Here is a 21,097-nt window from a genome sequence, read left to right as displayed (position 1 = left end):
ATCAAAAGGCAGGGATACAAAAATTGATTATGGAAATATTAAGCATTAAAGAGTAAAGGTCACCAAGTAAAGTCTGTAGCAGTTGAGCAAAGGTGATCTGAGGTAAAGTTTTAGAGTGTTTTCAAGAAGGTCCATTCTATTCAGCTTTATCATAAACATGATTTGAAAAGTTCCCCCCGGCCCCCCTGCTCCTGTGTATTGACGTTTCACTCTCTTGATAGTTTCCTTTGATGCAAAAAGTATTTTATCTGTTTTTCCTTCTGTTGCCTGTGCTTTGGTGACATATCTAAATCCAATTTCATGGAGCTTTCCCTCTAGCTTTCCTTCTAAGGGTGTCATATTGCATCTTGTATGTTTAGGTCTTTGATGTAGTTTGAATTTTCTGTGTGTGGGGGGGGAGGGGGGTGTAAGGTAATTAGATCTAGAGAGGTCTAACATTTTTTGCACACTGATACATAGTTATCTCAGCATTGCTTGTTGAAAATACTGCACTTTTCCTAGAAATGATCTTGGCAAACTTGTCAAACAACATTACTTATATTTATGTTGGCTTTTGTATTTTGTTCTATTTTGCTGGTCTTTATATCTGTTTTTACACCATTACTCACACTGTTTTGATAAGAGTAGTTTTTGTTGATTGAAAATATATGCACAACCTTAAAGTTGAGAGTTATGCTCTATTCAGTGGTAATTTTTAGGACTTCAAGTCTGGGATACAGTATCTCAAGTAACCCTGAGAGAAGTGGTCCATGGAGGCTGGGGGTGGAGGGGGAGAAGTCAGGTTATATAGAAGTTTGCAAGAAGGAGCAGGTAGTCTGAACATCAAAAGATTATTATTAATTAAGGAAGTTCGGAGATCTTTTTTTTTTTTTTTTTTTTTTTGGCTTGAAAACATTTTATTCAACATTTATTTTGGATGTTGCTTCCCACCTTTTAAATACAAAAAAGACATTTCAGTAAAAACAAATATATAATGAAGTCATCTTCCTTTGTGTGAAGAAATATGAATGAACTCTGCATTAACATTTAAAAGCAAAATAGTTCACTGCCAAAACTTTACATATCTCAAGAGCACAACAGATTCTAAACACACTGAGATCACACTGCTACTTCAACATTCTTGGGAATGGAGAGTGATTCCTTGGTCTATGGTTTAGGATCAGTCTCCATGCTTGCTTCTTGAGCTTCTTCTACCTCTGAGAGCTTTTCATCATTTTCCAGTGTTTGCTGAAGTTCATGGATGGTACTAAGAAGAACATGAAACTGTTTCCTTCTCAATTCCAGTTTATCTTCAACACTTTCTTTAATATGTGAAAGATGTTCTAATTCTTTTCCCAGAGCCTCTAGTTCTTTTAATGTTTCATGCCTGTCTGGATGATGCTGGATCACTTTTGCCAGTGCATCATATTCTTGCCGGTTTTTTCGTATTCGTTTTGCTTGAAGAATTTGCTTCTTGCACGCTGCAATTTTTTCATGGGCTCCAGCAATGCTACATTCTATCTCTTTGTAAATTTTTTCATAATTTTCCATTTCTCTGAGATTCATATCATATACCAGCAAAGTTTTGCCCATTGAAAATTCACATTGGGATAGTGCTCAGCATACGTTGGTACTGGCTGTATCCCTCTTCCTGAGATCCTGAGTTGCACCATTTAATGAAACTTTTCACCAGCAGAGTAATTCTCCGATCATCTCCAGCACCATCTCCATCGATTAGGAGACGCTTCCGTATGACTTCGTCGTCAGTCACGGCTCCCATGGCGTGCGCGGCGGCGGCGGCGGCGGCGCAAGCTGAGGCGGCGATTAGCGGCGGCGGAGGTCAAACTCCCACAATGCAGCCGGGTAAACAGCCATGGAGGAGGAGGCGGCGGCGCCCGCGGCCGATCGCTCCACCGCCTGAGCCGCGCTGCGCCGCCTCCGCCGGGACCCGCGCTCTCCGCACTCCCCGGGGGCGGCCACGGCCAGCGCGTGTGGGGCGAGGCCAGGCGGGCGGCGGCGGCCCCGGTGCCCTGATATCTTAACTTAAAGAATGAAGTGCTTTTCTATGTATGGGAAGATGCAAGAGTCTTGGCTCGCAGAAATCATTCCTTTTGTATGTATTTCAGCTATCTGGGGCCAGTGTCCTTCATCTTTTCACGTTTTCCTGAGCTCCTCAGTGCTTGCAAGAGAGTGTGCCAGCAACTCAATGACTACTGGATAGCAGGCAATGTTTTTCCTGGGTGTTCTCTGGGCTCAGAAATTCATATTTAGAGGGCTGGAATAGCTGATGGCTGTGACATCCTTGTTTGTTGATATGGTAGGAAATACTCCATTCCACACTTGGAGTAAGTTATAAAATCTGGCATTGTGACAAACCCAAATCTATTCTCTCTTTTTACTTTACTTTTTATTTTCCAAAATTTATTTTTTTCCTTTCAAGATTGCTTTCTAAGCTCATGTTGCAGTGAAAAGGAAAACAAAAAGAGTGATTTTTTTTAAACTTTCCCTTAGTTGCAGTGAAAAGGAAAAAGAAAAAGAAGAATGAGTTTTTTCTTTCCCTTTCCTGAGAGCAAAGAATATAGAGAAAACAGTGAGAAAGTTTTTTGTTTTTTTTTTAATTTAACTGCTCCTAACTGCATTTCTGTAACTAAGTTTGCTTTTCTTACCCCTAACTTTGCAGGAGCTACACTTCACACCTGTTTTCTTTCGACTCTATGCTAAATTCATCCTGTATCTGGTGTTTACCCGTACAACACCCTTCCCCTGGTAGATATATATCAGAAAGAAGGCTGCAGAGCCACCAAACTGCCAGACTCAATTACTAGGTTACTGACTCAAGCCTATGACTGTCTTCGAAACAATGCAAGAGGAAGAAATGAAGATCCTATCACCTCTGTTCCTCTTCACCGACTACTGACTGCAAGCTCTCAGCTTATATAAGTCCCTAAACTCCTCATGGAGGGAGTCAGGCCTCAGTTCTTGCAGCTTGAGTCTACTGTGTTGCCCTGACTGCTGGCTGAGAATTAAAGCCACCTTTCTAGTTCCTCCAAACTCTGTCCCCTTATTTTTTTACTTGGCTTCGATGGGCAGAGAAAGCCAAGAATGTTGGTCAGCAACATCCAGGGTATCTTGAGATCCCATATGAATTTTAGGGTGAGTTTTTCAACTTCTGCAAAAAATGGCATTGGGCTATATATAAAATTCAATTGAGTGTGTCAATCACTTTGGTTAGTATTGTCATCTTAATAGTAAGTCATGAACATGGTTGTCCTTCCAATACTTGTGTCTTTCTTCAAACAATTTTTTTCAATTACTTACTTTTCTACTAAAAAATTATTCACAGCCTAAAAGTTGAAAGTTATATTTTGTTCAGTGGAAATTTATACAATCTTAAGCCTGGGACGAAGCATCTCAAGTAACCCTGAGAGAAATGCTCCGAAGAGCCAAGGAGAGAGCCATATAGGAGTTTTGCAACAAAGGACAGGTAGTCTGAATGTAAAATGAGTATTGTTAATTAAAGAAAACCAGATGTCCCAAGATAAAGAGTTTAGTGCCTTTCTTCTTATGGGAGGGCGTCCCTGCTGTCTCAGACAGTAAAGAATCTGCCTGCAATGCAGGAGACCTGGGTTCAGTCCCTGGGTTAGGAAGATCCCCTGGAGTAGGAAATGGCAACCTACTCCAGTGTTCTTGCCTGCAGAATCCCATGGACAGAGGAGCCTGGTGGGCTACAGTCCATGGGGTTGCAAAGAGTCAGACATGACTGAGCAACTAACATACACATGCTACTTACGGGAAGATGTAAGAGTCAAAGACCACTAAAATCATTCCTTTGCTATGCATCTCAGCTGCATGGGGCCAGTTCCCTATATTTTTATATCCCAAGTTTCCTCAAGGCTCACCTTAGGGAATGGATGTAGTCTCATGGCTGCGGTTCAGTCACTAGGTTGTGTCTGATTCCCAGTACCCCATCTACAACATCAGGCCTCCCTGTTCTTCAGTATCTCCCAGAGTTGGCTCAAACTCATGTCCATTGAGTCAATGATGCCATCCAACCATCTCATCCTCTATCGCCCCCTTCTCCTCTGGCCCTCAAATTTTCTCATCACCAAGGTCTTTTCCAATGAGTCAGCTGTTTGCATCGGGTGGCCAAAGTACTGGAGCTTCAGCTTCAGCATCAGTCCTCCCAATGAATATTCATGGTGGGTTTCTTTTAAGAGTGCCTGGCTTGATCTCCTTGTTCTCCAAGGGACTCTAAAAAGTCTTCTCCAGCACCACAGTTTGAAGAGCATGGCTGCTAGATGTGCGCTAGATGGCAGGTATTCCTTGTTTCCTCCCTGAGTTCCCTCAGGGCTCATGGCTCATTTTCTTCAGCTGCTGGCTGCAGTTGCTGAGAATTAAGACATCCTTTGTTTAGAGATAGGGCAGAAATATTGTTAAAGCTGAAACTCCAATACGTTGGCCATCTGATGTGAAGAACTGACACATTTGAAAAGACCTTGATGCTGGGAAATATTGAAGGTGGAAGGAGAAGGGGATGATAGAGGGTGACATGGTTGGATGGCATCACCAACTCAATGGACATGAGTTTGGGTAAACTCCAAGCATTGGTGATGGACAGGGAGGCCTGGCATACTGTGGTTCATGGGGTGGCAAAGAGTCGGACACAACTGAGCAACTGAACTGAACTGAACTGAGACCTAGGAGTTACATATTATTTTCCCAATTTTAGACATAAGGTAAGTGAGCCTTGTAAAGTCTACTTTTAGAAATGTGTTCATTAGTTAATAAATAAGTAAATCATGACATGCCTCAGATAAGCAAATGACACCACCCTTATGGCAGAAAATGAAGAGGAACTAAAGAGCCTCTTGATGAAGATGAAAGAGGAGAGTGAAAAGGCTGGCTTAAAACTCAACATTCAAAAAACTAAGACCAAGTCATCCGGTCCCATTGCTTTATGCCAAATAGATGGGAAAACAATGGAAACAGTGACAGACTTTACTTTCTTGGTCTCCCAAATCACTGCAGATAGTAACTACAGCCATGAAGTTAAAAGATGCTTACTCCTTGGAAGAAAAGCTAGGACAAACCTAGACAACATATCAAAAAGCTAAGACGTTACTTTGCCAACAAAGTTATGTCTAGTCAAATATGGTTTTTCCAATAGTCATGTATGGATGTGAGAGTTGGACTATAAAGAAGGGTGAGGACTGAAAAATTGATGCTTTTGAACTCTGGTGTTAGAGAAGACACTTGAGAGTCCCTTGGACTGCAAGGATATCAAACAAGTCATTGCTAAAGGAAATCAGTCCTGCAATATTCCTTGGAAGGACTGATGCTGAAGCTGAAGCTTCCAATACTTTGCCCACCTGATGCATAGAGCCAGCTCATTTTTAAAGACCCTAATTGTGGGAAAGATTGAAGGCAGGAAGAGGAGGGGCAACACAGGACAAGATGGTTGGGTAGCATCACCAACTCAGTGAACATGAGTTTGAGCAAGTTTTGGGAGCTGGTGATGGACAGGGAAGCCTGGTGTGCTACAGTCCATCAGGTGTCAAAGAGTCAGAGACGACTGAGCAACTGAACAGCAAAAAAATCATGACATAGCTTATGTATTTGGAGAAGGAAATGGCAGCTCACTCCAATATTCATGCCTGGAGAATCTCATGGACAGAAGAGCTTGGTGGGCTATACTGCATGGGATCACAAAGAGTCAGACATGCCTTAAGCAACTTAGAACCTATATAGATTTTAATGCAGATGTTTGTTATTGGTATTTCTATAAGACTAATACAATTTAGAGAAATTCAGTTCAGTTTAGTCACTCAGTTACGTCCAACTCTTTGTTACCCAATGGATTGCAGTAGAGAAACGCCGGGTGCTAGAAGACAAAATAAAGAATTTGCTGCATCTCTCCCTTCTCTCCCCACTGCCTATGAGAGTTATCTCCAGAGCCCTGAGTTGTTGGGTTCCCAGAGGACCATAGGCAACAAGAATAATATTATGTGACATATAGAACTTCAACAGTTTGCTCTGACTGAAATAAGTGTGACATTCTACGTGTAGAATGCCAACAGAGAAAAGTGTCAGATTATGTGGAAAGATAATATTAATATGACAGAGAAAGAACAAAAGTTTAAAAAATACTAAAGGAAATACTGGAACATTAGATGTGACCTGGAAATATTAACATCAAGTAATGAGCTTTTTAATAAAAGAAATTTTATGCCTCTGTCCCCTGAAAAGGTGAAACATTATGACCTGTCTGAGAATGAGCAGGGACCTGATCTTGATTACTAAGACCACCATGCTCTAGCAGGAGACATGCCTGATTCCACAGTGGGACAGTACTCAACTGTTGCGCCTTGGACATCCTATTGTGCAGAATGTAAGAATTTTCGAGGGTGGAGGTCAAGATAGCAGAGTAGATCCCACCTTCCCATGAATACATCAAAAAGACATCCACATCCATGTGTCTAAGTGTTCTCACAGAGAACCTACCAAATGCTGGTGGAAGATCTCATACAACCAGAGCTATAAGAAAATTGCTGTGGAACCAGGTAGGAGGAAAGAATATAACTGCAGTGAGGAAGTGATCTGCACCCCAGGGAGGGAACTATGAAAGAGGAAACAACCTCACCCTCACACCCTCCTTCACAGGCTTGGAGGTCTTCTGGGACAGGTAAGGAGCTTCTGAGACCCAGAGGGTCATGGAGCTGTTGGCTTGCAGTGGGCAGGGCAGAGACAGATCAACAGAGACAGTCCCTGCATCCTCGCTGCCATTCCCAGCCAAGAGGCATGCCCGTTGGTGCATGCAGAGGCTGGGTGCTGGAACTCAGGCTGCGGCGAACAGACTGAGAAGAGGATGCTGGTTGCATGTGAGGAGACAGCCCCCCAGATAGAGCCTGGAGTGTGGCCGGGGCCTCACGCACTGGGGGTGCATGCAGGACAGAGCCCGGGTCTGCCCTCAGAGCCCTACTGTCAAGGGGTGGGCATGGGAGGGTGGTGGCCACAACCAGGGAGCTGGGCTCCACTGCTAAGAGCTCTGTGAGCCCAGAAGCCCCAGGGAGCAGCCACCCCCAGAGGTGGGGCTCAAACCTGGGTCATTCCCGGCAACCCCACAGCCACCTGAGCAGATGCACACCTGCAGCTTCATGAGCCCGGTGCCTGGGAACCACTAAGCAGGCAGATATCCCCGCAGCTGAGGTGGGTCTGGCCCCAGCAGAAGCTGTGGGCTTTGTGGGCACGCACGCTTACACGGGCTGAAACCTGAGCCCATTTCAGTGTTCTCACTGTGGAGGTGAAGCCAGGTGCAGCACCAACTGTCTACTTGTGGGTTTTGCACGCTGGCTGGCAGGTGACCTCACAGAGCAAGTGTCCCTGCTGACAGTTCTTAGAGAGGGACACACACTGGATGCTTTCTGGCAGGAGCAGCCCTGTCCCCCCACCTCACACTCAGCTTTGAACCAGGTCTCGGGGCTTCCACTCCAACACTCAGTTCCCAAACAGGACAAGAGGCTAGAGTGGGGGTGTGGATAAATTAGGAGACTGGGATTAACAGATACACACTACGATTCATCAAATAGGTAAACAGCAAGGACCTACTGTATAGCGGAGGGAACTATACGCAGTATCTTGCAGTAACCTCTGATATAAAAGAATCTGAAAAAGTGTGCTGTGCTGTGCTCAGTCGTGTCCAACTCGTTGTGACCTTGTGGACTATAGTCCACCAGACTCCTCTGTCCATGAGATTCTGCAGGCAAGAATAATGGAGTGGGTTGCCATGCCCTCCTCCTCTAGGGGGATCTTCCTGACCAGGGATTGAACCCAGGGCTCCTATATATGTGTGTGAGTGTGTGTATGTGTGTATATATATATATATATATATATATTTAACTGAATCACTTTGTTGTACCCTTGAAACATTACAAGTGAACTATCAGTTCAGTTCAGTTGCTCAGTTGTGTCCAACTCTTTGTAATCACATGGACTGCAGCATGCCAGGCTTCCCTGTCCATCACCAACTCCTGGAGCATTTGACAAAGTCAACTATACTTCAATTTTAAAAAATAGAAAAACATAAAATGATAGAACGACCATTCTGGGATAAAAGAGCTTGAGAAACATGGCTTAAAGTGACATGTGAAGCACAGTCAGTTTTAGGTCAGTGAAATCTTGCTACTGCTGCTGCTGCTGATAAATCGCTTCAGTCGTGTCCGACTCTGTGTGACCTCATAGACGGCAGCCCACCAGGCTCCCCTGTCCCTGGGATTCTCCAGGCAAGAATACTGGAGTGGGTTGCCATTTCCTTCTCCAATGCATGAAAGTGAAATGTGAAAGTGAAGTCACTCAGTCGTGTCTGAATTTTAGTGACCCCATGGACTGCAGCCCATCAGGCTCCTCCATCCATGGGATTCTCCAGGCAAGAGTACTGGAGTGGGGTGCTATTGCCTTCTCTGAGCGAAATCTTATATGTATATATATGGCAATGTGGCAAAAATTGTGCATATAAAAGGGAAAATAGTGTTTTTTATAATACCCTTTGCTTTTATTTAAAAATTTTCCAAGATAAAAACTTAAGGACAAAATTAATGCTAAAATCACATTAATTTTTAACTTCTATAATTGAAAATATTTATTATGTTTATATAAATATACATATATATATATATATATATATACACACACACACACACAATTCTTTAATTCACAAAGCTGTATTTTTCATAGAACACTCCTCCTCACTGATTTTAGCTTGTACCTTGAGGACATTGCATTATATGAAATAAGATTGTCAGAAAAAGAATAATTTTCTGTCAACATGCATTATATGACATATCTTAATTGGTCAGACTGAAAGAGTTAAATAGGAGAGTGATGGTTACCAGGGGCTGGGATGAGGGAGAAATCAAGCTTTTCTAAGCCTCAGTTATACAAAATGAATAAATTTTAGAGATCTGCAGTGCAACTTTTCCCCTAGAGTTAATAATATTATACCATACTACATTGTATTGAATAGTATTGTATGCTTAAAATTTTTTATGAGGATGGATTTCATATTATGTTTCCTAACCCTCATAGCTCAGTCGATAAAGAATCTGCCTGCAACACAGGAGACCTGGGTTCGATTCCTGGGTTGGGAAGATGCCCTGAAGAAGGAAATGGCAATTCACTCCAGTATCCTTGCCTGGAAAACCCCATGGATAGAGGAGCCTGGCAGGCTACAGTCCACGGGGTTGCAAGAGTCAGACACGACTTAACAACTAAACCACCACCACAACCAACCATGAAACAGAGAAAATATAACAGAAAATATGAGAACACAGAACCCAACAGAGAAAAGTGTGTCTAAACAGTTAATTTTCTGACAGACATCAAAGGGAGAACCAGTCCAAGATTGAGTAAATCACAAGATGTGTTCTACTTTTGAATAAATGTTCCTGAGTGATATTACATCTACTGTCAGTATCACCATGAGCCTTTATCATGACCCATCTAACATAAATGACTTTCACAGTCTCTGGTAAATTATTCTGTACTGTGCTCCCTGTTGAAGACCCATAAATGCAGAAACACCAACTCTTAAAATGCAGGCATCCAAGCCCTACACAAACTCTTAAATCCATCTCATTTGATTTTTCTCTTCTTTTGACTTCCCATTCCATGTTTTCATGGTCTTTTTTTCTGTATGCAATCCCCCTGAGTTGATTTCTGGTCGTGTTTTCAGGTTAGGGACATGCCTCTTCCCTCGAAGTTCTCGGTAACTTGTCTAACCCTCCTTTACCTTGTTTGCATGCATGCACGCACAGTCGCTTCAGTCATGTCTGAGTCTTTGCCACCCCATGAACTGTAGCCTGCCAGGATCCTCTGCCCATGGCATTCTCCAGACAAGAATACTGAATACTGGGTTGCTATTTGCTCCTCCAGGAGATCTTCCCAACTCAGGGATCAAACCCAGGTTTCCTGCATTTCAGACAGATACTAAGACACCAGGGAAGAACTTAATATATGTTGCAATAAATACACTTTTTCTAGGTTCTAAAAGGAGCTCATTATGGCTTATGTGAATTTTGTCTCTTCCCTGTACTTGCCTGTTTTGAAATGCCTCTTTTGAGCTTGCAATGACAGTAAGTTACATGGCTTTATTTCTAGAATAAAAATTGCGGTCTTGACCTGGGCTAGATAATCAGACTTCCTTTTCCCTCTGTGCATCGGAGGCCCTAGGGCAGTCATATGAACCAGCAAGGTTCTCTTTAGGTTGGTATGGAATGTGGACAATCAAGACAGGCTGTCAAATGTTCATGACCATGAGCCTTGATCTGCCCCAAGGCATATTTGACAGCAAAGGAAAATGTTCAGTAAAAATAAAGCAAACCAAGAGCTATGCCTTAGTAAGGGGTGAAAAAAAGGAGACATATTTGAAGAGGTCTGCAAATCTTTAGGTCTCCATGGTTGGGACCTGCCATCTACATAGTCCTCTAAGCTGTTTTGCATCCAATGGCTTGAGTAGATTTCTATAACTTAAAATCAAGAGTTGTACATGATACAGTTCTTAGTAGCTGAGTGCAGTCTACAAACATCATCGTGAAAACAGCCATCATTGTAGGCAAGGTCTGCAAGTCCCTATAAAGGTCCTAGGTTTAGAACCACCCAGAGAGAGCAACACCAAATTTGTTCAACTTGAAAGGGTGAAAGAGGAGATAAAGTCATGGTGTTCAAGTGTAAGAAAGTGTCACTGCTCACCACTACTGCACCAAACTCTGGGTTCTGGAAATCCCCAAGAGACTCAGGCATCATAATCAGGACTCTGTTGAACTCTCTTATTTTTATTTCCACAAGTTTCTGAGGGAAAGAGATCATGAAACTGGAGCGGAACACAATGTAATCTGCAGGTGAGCACAGCCTCAGACCCTAATGCAGACTGAAGACTGAATGCTCTCTCCTCTTTCACAGAGAATGGTTCTAGCCTGGTTAGTGGAACCAAATAGCCCTCCTAGTGTCGCACAGGGAATCAGTGCTTGACTTCCCAAGCCCTTCCCGCTGATGTTACATTCACTACTATTTATATCTCAACCCCAAACCACTATTGTTACCTCTGGAGGTACATAGGTTCCATAAACCAGGACAGGAAAGAAATGACCATCGTTAAGCTTCACCTTCTGGCTTTGGAGATCCACTGCCTGGTGCTCCTCTGAGTAAGCAGACTCTTTTTTTTCTTCTTCTTCTGCCTTCACACGTTATAAATAACAGAAATGTAATGCTTGAGCTGCACTGTCCAATGTTAGCAGTTATATTGTAGGAGGGGCAAGGTGAAATCAGTACCCAAGGAATCAGAACAGAATCAAAGCCTGTTAACCTGTTTGCTTTCTCTTTAAATCAGTTTTATCTTAAGTTATATTATGATGAGAATGGCTGAACAAGTATTGACTGTATGTTAGACTAGAAACTTCCACATAGCAATCTTTCTGCATTTTTCTGATTATGAAGCCCAATCTTTTTTTTTATGTCTATAATGCCTTTACTTTTTATCTTTATTTTTTCCCATTTATTTTTATTAGTTGGAGGCTAATTACTTTACAATAGTCTAGTGGTTTTTGCCATACATTGACATGACTCAGCCATGGATTTACATGTATTCCCCATCCCGATCCCCCCACCCACCTCCTTCTCTACATGATCCCGCTGGGTCTTCCCAGTGCACCAGCCCTGAGCACTTGTCTCATGCATCCACCCTGGGCTGGTGGTCTGTTTCACCCTTGATAATATACATGTTTTGATGCTGTTCTCTCAAAATATCCCACCCTTGCCTTCTACCAGAAAGTTCAAAAATCTGTTCTGTACATCTGTGTCCCTTTTTCTGTTTTTCATAAAGGGTTATCATTACCATCTTTCTAAACTCCATATATATGTGTTAGTATACTCTATTGATCTTTATCTTTCTGGCTTACTTCACTCTGTATAATGGACTCCAGTTTTATCCATCTCACTAGAACTAATTCAAATGAATTCTTTTTAATGGCTGAGTAATATTCCATGGTGCATATGTACCACAGCTTCCTTATCCTTTCATCTGCAGATGGGCATCTAGGTTGCTTCCATGTACTGGCTATTATAAATAGTGCTGCGATGAAAAATGGGGTGCACTTGTCTCTTTCAGATCTGGTTTCCTCAGTGTGTATGCCCAGAAGTGGGATTGCTGGGTCATATGGCAGTTCTACTTATGAGGCCGCTATCACCCTAATTCCAAAACCAGACAAAGATGCCACAAAAAAAGAAAACTACAGGCCAATATCACTGATGAACATAGATGCAAAAATCCTTAACAAAATTCTAGCAAACAGAATCCAACAACATATTAAAAAAATCATACATCATGACCAAGTGGGCTTTATCCCAGGGATGCAAAGATTCTTCAATATCCACAAATCAATGTAATACACTACTTTAACAAATTGAAAAATAAAAACCATATGATTATCTCAATAGATGCAGAGAAAGCCTTTGACAAAATTCAACATCCATTTATGATTAAAACTCTCCAGAAAGCAGGAATAGAATGAAACTCAACATAATAAAAGCTACATATGACAAACCCACAGCAAACATTATCTTCAATGGTGGAAAATTGAAAACATTTCCCCTAAAATCAGGAACAAGGCAAGGGTACCCACTCTCACCACTAGTATTCAGCATAGTTTTGGAAGTGTTGACCACAGCCATCAGAGCAGAAAAAGAAATAAAAGGTATCCAGATAGGAAAAGAAGAAGTGAAACACTCGCTGTTTGCAGATGACATGATCCTCTACATAGAAAACCCTAAAGACTCTACCAGAAAATTACTAGAGCTAATCAATGAATACAGTAAAGTTGCAGGATATAAAATTAACACACAGAAATCCCCTGCATTCCTATACACCAACACTGAGAAAACAGAAAGAGAAATTAAGGAAACAATACCATTCATCATTGCAACAAAAAGAATAAAATACTTAGGAGTATATCTACCTAAAAAAAGAAAAGACCTATACGTAGAAAACGATAAAACACAGATGAAAGAATTCAAAGAGGACAAAAACAGATGGAGAAATATACTGTGTTCATGGACTGGAAGAATCAATATTGCCAAAATGGCTATTCTACCCAAAGCAATCTATAGATTCAATGCAATCCCTATCAAGTTACCAACGGTATTCTTCACAGAACTAGAACAAATAGTTTCAAATTTGTATGGAAATACAAAAAACCTCAAATAGCCAAAGCAATCTTGAGAAAGAAGAATGGAACTGGAGGAATCAACCTGCCTGACTTCAGTCTCTACTACAAAGCCACAGTCATCAAGACAGTATGGTACTGGCAAAAGACAGAAACATAGATCAATGGAACAGAATAGAAAGCCCAGAGATAAATCCACACACCTATGGACACCTTACCTTTGAAAAAGGAGGCAAGAATATACAATGGAAAAAAGACAACCTCTTTAACAAGTGGTGCTGGTAAAACTGGTCAACCACTTGTAAAAGAATGAAACTAGAACACTTTCTAACACCATACACAAAAATAAACTCAAAATGGATTAAAGATCTAAATGTAAGACCAGGAACTATAAAACTTCTAGAGGAGAACATAGTCAAAACACTCTCTGACATAAATCACAGCAGGATCCTCTATGACCCACCTCCCAGAATATTGGAAATAAAAGCAAAAATAAACAAATGGGACATAAAAAACTTAAAAGTTTTTGCACAACAAAGGAAACTATAAGCAAGGTGAAAAGACAGCCCTCAGATGGGAGAAAATAATAGCAAATGAAGCAACAGACAAAGGATTAAACTCAAAAATATACAAGCAACTCCTGAAGCTCAATTCCAGAAAAATAAATGACCCAATCAAAAAATGGGTCAAAGAACTAAACAGATATTTCTCCAAAAACAGATGGCTAACAAACACATGAAAAGATGCTCAACATCACTCATCAGAGAAATGGAAATCAAAACCACAATGAGGTACCATTACACGCCAGTCAGGATAGCTGCTATCCAAAAGTCTACAGGCAATAAATGCTGGAGAGGGTGTGGAGAAAAGGGAACCCTCTTACATTGCTGGTGGAAATGCAAACTAGTACAGCTGCTATGGAGAACAGCGTGGAGATTTCTTAAAAAACTGGAAATAGAACTGCCATATGACCCAGCAATCCCACTTCTGGGCATACACACCGAGGAAACCAGATCTGAAAGAGACACGTGCACCCCAATATTCATCGCAGCACTGTTTATAATAGCCAAGATATGAAAGCAACCTAGATGCCATCAGCAAATGAATGGATAAGGAAGCTGTGGTACATATACACCATGGAATATTACTCAGCCGTTAAAAAGAATTCATTTGAATCAGTTCTAACGAGATGGATGAAACTGGAGCCCATTATACAGAGTGAAGTAAGCCAGAAAGATAAAGACCAATACAGTATACTAACGCATATATATGGAATTTAGAAAGATGGTAATGATAACCCTATATGCAAAACTGAAGCCCAATCTTGATCAAACATCAGCTGAAATAATTAACTTGGTTACAGTAAAAATACATACACATACAGAATCACACAATTTAAGGGAGTTATAATAAGAATTTTTCAAAATCTTATCCCTAAAAAATGTATGAAAACTTCAAATGAAAATAAATTTGCTTTTTAACCTTTCCCATTGGCAAGGTTATTTTGTTTTATTTTGAGACTGGTGAAATTCTGAATAGGACACAAAAACCAGACATTTTGTTGTTGTTCAGTCACTAGGTTGTGTCCAAATCTTTGTGACCCCATGGATGGTAGCACACCAGGATTACTTGTACTTCACTATCTCCAGGACTTTGCTCAAGCTCATGTCCATTGATTCACTGATCCATCTAACCATCTCACCCTCTGTTGCTTCCTTCTCCTCCTGTCCTCAATCTTTCCCAGCATCAGGGTCTTTTTCAATGAGTCGGCTCTTTGCATCTGGTGGCCAAAGTATCGGAGCTTCAGCTTCAGGATCAGTCTTTCCAATGTATATTCAGGGTTGGTTTCCTTTAGGATTGTCTGGTTTGATCTCCTTATTGAAGAATAGTTATTAATAGCTATTGGATACCATGTCTAGTGTGCAAACAGCCTCTTAGAGGCTTTATACCTTAATTATGTAACTTTTAGAAATCTTTGATTCATGTCATGTATGGCAAAAAACACTACAGTGTTGTAAAGTAATTAGCTTCCAACTAATAAAAATAAATTTAAAAAAGAAATCTTTGATAATAGAAGTGATATTTATTACATACTTTACTATCTTGCTCAGTGGTTATTCATAAAAGAAGAAACTGTAAACCAGCTAATTGTAACAAATTTAGGAAGAGTTAGGGAAATCATGAAGCATTGATACAATGGGAAGTTGTGAAGCCAAACAAAATTTAACACATGGAGGGAAGGCAGCAAAATGGTGAGCCAGGAATTGTTGATGCCTCCCTTAGAAAGATAAAAAAGCAACCAGAAACCAGACGGACAACCTGATAGGAGCTCTAGAAAACAGTCAAAAATCTACAGCAACAATACTTAAAATGGATAACCAACAAGGACCTACTGTATAGCACATGGAACTCTACTCAGTGTTATGTGGCAGCCTGGACAGGAGGGAGTTTGGGGGAGAATGGATACATGTATATATACGGCTGAGCTTCTTCCCTGTTCACTTGAAACTACCACAGCATTGTTAATCAACTATACCCCAATACAAAATAAAAAGCTTAAAGTTTGGTGAAAATCTACAGCAACAAAGTGAACACACAATTAGGAAAAACCCAGAACACAGTGGAAGGACATTTCATTGTGGTTTTACTCACCTGTACCCTCCTCCTGTCTGTGCAGAGCAGTCTTTAAACGGTGACAGTTCAACTCTCAGTTACCTCCCTTAAACCAGACTAATCATAAAATATGTGCAATGTTCCAGGCTATTTGCAGGTTGCCTGAAGACAGGTGGGTGTTCTACTTCAGAGGAAGTAGGAATGGCAGTTGCAGCTGCAGGGGGCTATATATGCACAGATGCCAAGGACGAGGGACTAAGGGTGGAGACATAGACTAGAACTTGTAAAACCCTAAGTATAACTGGGGTGTGGACATTCAAAAATAGCCACATATTCTGGAGAATCAAATAGGTACACGTATGCCAGGTGAGATGCTGACTCAGAAATGAACTGAGTTGTCCTTAGCTGAACTGTTGGACTGACCCCAGGACTAGGAACATGCCAAGTTAACTAGTGAAGGCCAGTCAGTGACATGGTAGAAATCTGCAAAGAGTGGATATTTGATGTTGTTTTAAGTATGGAGTCATGAACATGCACACACACAACCAAATGATCAAAGGCCTTCACATACAGATACAGATATGGAACTCTTAGAAGAAAAACTAGAGGGAAAGCTTCATGATTTTAGATTTGGATATGTCACCAAAGCACAAGCGTGCATGTGTAGTAATTTGTTTCAGTCATGTCAGACTCTGTGTGACCCATGGCTCTTATGTCCGTTGGATTCTCCAGGCATGAGTACTGGAGGAGATTGCCATGCCCTTCTCCAGGGGTTCTTCCTCACCCAGGGATTGAACCTGCATCTCTTAATTCTCCTGCACTGGCATGTGGGTTCTTTACCACTAATGCCACCTGGGAAGCCACTATTGTAACCAAAGTACAAGCAACAAAAGAAAAATAGGTAAATCAGTATTCATCAAAAATCAAAATGTTTTTACTTCAAGTAAACTACAAAGAGAGAGAAAATCAACCCATAGAATGGGAAGAAAAACCTTTGCAAATCATATTTCTGATAAAGCTAAATTGACTGGAACTTCCTGGAAACATCCTAAAATTTTATCTGAAATTGCTTGGTTCAATTGCCAAGGTCAATTGGTGACCTTTACTCTTTATTTTGCCTAATATTTCCATAATTAATCTTCTGATTATCCTTGCCTGTTGATGCAAAACTTACAGTTTTTATATTTCCTCACTTTCTTCCTTACTGATTTAAAGCATTTTCTAAGAGAATTTGGATTTAAACCTTGAACTAGTTTTAGTGTCTCCCAACTAGCAGAAGTGGATATGATAGAAATTTTTTTATTTTCCATGTGAACAACTGACACTCAGGAATGGAAACATATTGTTTCACAAACATCACATAAGCACTCTGGTGTATTCTCTCCATACCTCCAGTAGTCATCTCTGTTTCTCTTCTGTTTTTCTCTTGACTCCAGTTTTCTACACACCGCATCCCAGACCAAAGTAACTATGTGGACAGGTGATGCTAAGCTCGAGGTGACAGTGGCCCAGGTGCTTTGGTCATGTTCCCTGGTTCCTGCTTCTATTCCATCCTCTCCACATCTCAGAACCACCATCTGTTCTTCATCTTCGTATGCTTTCACTTACTGGATCTCAGAGTTTGGGGGAACTTGAAGACCAGTCACAGTCAGAAAATAATTGTGACAATATCACAATAGGAATAAACTGTTACATCAACAAGCATCTTTATTATAGAAGGAGTTGATAATAATACATAAGATAAGGTCAGATTCCCAAACAAGCATTCAAAGAGTTCTTGGGTAACGTGCATCCTAACATTAGCTGGATGTTCATCTAATCTCATCTTCAATGAGAGCAGTTTCTTCACATCTTGGCACAAGTACACCTAGTATTCTTGATATGATAACTAGAAACATCTTTCATCATAATGTTCATGATTTCCACTCACAAATTTAGATGAGTAAGAAGAAATCAGAGTTCTTAGTTTTTCTTGGAATTGATTTTATTTGGGATGTTTTGAAATTGATCTTTCTTGGAAAACATAGCTGAAGAACATACTGCGTTCTAGGTAAGGAGTCAAGAATTGAGGGTGACCCTGATTATCTGGGACTAGCTCTGAAACCATATACAAGCTTCTGTGTCTTTGTTCTTTGAAGTAAAATGCTAACTCAGGAGTTAATGACTGAGAAATGTGAAGATGCAGAAACAAAGAATAGCTGTAGTACTAGGGAACTGGTAACAATTTAGAGTATAATTCTGCCACATTGTAGAATCACGGAACTCTCCGTTCCCTGAAATTTATAGACAAAGGTCTGACATACATTCCTAAGTTATTGTTACAGTAAGCAGCCCCCACCAAACGAGAACTCATGACAGCAAGCATGTAGACCCTAGACTTATTGAAAGCAGGTCGTTGATAATGCTTGAAACTTCACCTTGATGCCAACCAGTGCAAGGACTGTGCACGAGCTGGTCTTGCTCTGATCCTTAAACACCATGAAGCTCCTCACTAACTGGTCCAGGCGGAGTCACATGCTCTTGAGGGCACTAGTCCTCTGTGGCTCCCTTTTCCTGGCAAAGCAACTCTTTGCCACTTCACCCAATATTCTGTCTCTGTGTTTCTATTTGGCACCAGTGAACAGGGGCAGAGTTTTGGTAACAGCCGCACAGAGACATGCATTGTCCCAAGTCATGTGTTCCATTCAGGTACAGCTGCCTGAATGGTGGTCAGCCCAGCTCCAAAGGGAATATGCAGGACTGCTGCTTCAAAGTCTCAACGTCTCAATGTTGATATAAGAAACAAGCAAAAAGGCTTTACATAGTTGCCTATATGAGTGTGGGGATGGAGGACAGTTGGAATCATGCTGGGAGAAAAGACCCCATATCAGAAGACCCTTTTCTTATTCTCCAGACCACAGAGAGTTTCACTCAGACAGTATCTGGAAGGTTTCATGTGAATTTTGGCAATCACAGTAAGAGGTATCAAGGACTATTTGCTCAAACATATAGAAATTCAGTGTTATTTATCTTATTTGATCACAAACTTTTTTGTATTTTGTTTTGTTTTAATTGGAGGATAGTTGCTTTACAGTGTTGTGTCGAGTTCTGCTGTAAGACACTGAGGATCAGCCATAATTACACATATTCCCCCTCCCTGTTGAGCCTCCCTCCCACCCTCTCCCCCAGCCACCCCTCTAGGTCATCACAGAGCACAGACCTGAGCTCCCTGTGCTATATAGCAGCTTCCCTTATCTATCTGTTTTACACATGTGTAATAGATAGTGTGTATATGTCAATGCTTCTTCCTCAACTCGTCCCAAACTTTTGAAATTGCTCCCGATCAAGATTGTGTTCTTCATCTCTAAAACATCTGTAGGTCTCCCTTTGGGGGAAGAACCCTAACCTTTTGGATACACAGCACGTTTAAGGTGCACAACCCCTCTAGCGGGATCCCAGTGAGACAGCTCATTCGTTATTCACCAACCAGCAAACACCAGATTTACTGTCACATGTACATAGACTCGGCTATGGGCAAACTAATAGAAACCTGATTTTGCAACACTTGTTGGGTTCCAAAGTCAAAGACACAAAGCCTGCACCTATTAAGCAAAGCACACTTATCCACTCTCTACAGCCCAAAACTATAGTAACATTTTCTTAATTGATAAGATTTGAACTCATATCAACCATGAATATTCAGGGGGTGGAGTAACAGGAGAAAAATCTTGAGTCAAGTGATCCTGGATCAATGGCCGTAGGCACTCAGGATCCCTCTCTTTCTCAGGAGTGAGATGTTTTCTTTACATTACTCCACAGCAAACATGCCCTCCATGTCTCTGCAAGGAGCCACTGTCTCTGTGTTGCAAGGGTGTTTGTTATACAGACAAATGCTTGTGTGGGATGAAGGGTAGTTGGTGTTTCCACCTAATCAGATGTACAGAAATGGGAGAGATTTTGTAGAAATATCTCCTACTGGCACTTACCCTTTTCTAACAGCTAAATTCTAATCTCATTTATAAGTGTCACCCTCCACTAAACTATCAACTCAAGAATTTATTTTAATTTATTATTCTCTATTGTATTTATTGATAAAACAATGTCTTACTAAAAGTGTTCAATAAACTTTTGCTGAATAAATCAAGGAATGATTTTATATATATATATATATATATATATATATATATATATATATATCTTCAGTCATATCCAACTCTTTGTGACCCTTTGGACTGTAGCCTTCCAGGCTTCTTTGTCCATGGGGTTCTCCCAGTAAGAATACTGAAGTGGGTTGCCATTTCCAGACATATCTGAATCATTTTCCTGTATAGCAAAAGTTAACAGACCATTGTAAACCAACTACAATGGTAGTTGAAGTACTACAACTTCAATAAAAAATTTTTAAATAAAGAACTTCTAACAATTTTTAAAAATTAAACAAAAAAATAAGATGTACTGCTTTGTAATATGTGTGCATGCTCAGTGGCTAAACTGTATCCAACTCTTGTGACCATGGACTGTAGCCCACCAGTCTCCTCTGTCCATGGGATTTCCCAGGCAAAAATACTGGAGTAGGTTGCCATTTCCTTCTCCAAGGGATTTTCCTGACCAGGGATTGAACCGAACTTTGCTTCATTCTTTAGAATTCCTTACCACTAGCCACTTGGGAAGCATTATAAGAAGCAAAATATAATACTGGAACTATTTTATTTCATTTTTATTGAGATATAGTTGAATTACAATGTTGTGTTAACTGCTGCAGTACAGCAAAGTGACTCAGTCATATATATATATACATATACATACATATATATATACATATATATATATATATTCTTTTTCATATTCTTTCCCATTATGGCTTGCCATAGGCTATTTAATATTGTCCCCTGTGCTGTACAGTTGGACTTTGTGTTAATCCAATTTGTATACAATAGTATACATCTGCTAACCCCAACCTCCCAGTCCAACTCTTTCCCAAGCCCTTCCTTCTTGGAAACCATCAGATAATACTTGATAGCTTACAGAAATGCTTACATTGGGTAAAAACAAAGTGTAAAACCTTTGAAGATTATTTCAAATTGTAAATAAATATACAAATACTTTTATATAGGAGAGTCATGAAAGTATGAGATTAAGTTTATATTTTATGGCAAGAAAAATTTAAACATGAAAACTTTTCTCTTCCTTTGCTCTCCTCTCCCTCACTGTGAGTTTTGTGTCTGCATGACACATGGACCAGAACCCCCACATCAGAGGGAAGACCTACATGACATTGAAGAGCAACAGTCTCCTAGCATCAGTAAGACAATTAA

General features: G+C 40.7%; 1 pseudogene; it reads right to left on the bottom strand.

Moving 5' to 3' along the window:
- Positions 1-889: 889 nt before the first annotated feature.
- LOC136157851 (THO complex subunit 7 homolog pseudogene) lies at positions 890-1,778 on the bottom strand (annotated as a pseudogene).
- Between the last annotated feature and the right edge of the window lie 19,319 nt (positions 1,779-21,097).

The sequence above is a fragment of the Muntiacus reevesi genome, chromosome 2 (assembly GCF_963930625.1).
Source record: "Muntiacus reevesi chromosome 2, mMunRee1.1, whole genome shotgun sequence".
Taxonomy (NCBI): domain Eukaryota; kingdom Metazoa; phylum Chordata; class Mammalia; order Artiodactyla; family Cervidae; genus Muntiacus; species Muntiacus reevesi.
This window is presented reverse-complemented; position numbering and strand designations above follow the sequence as displayed.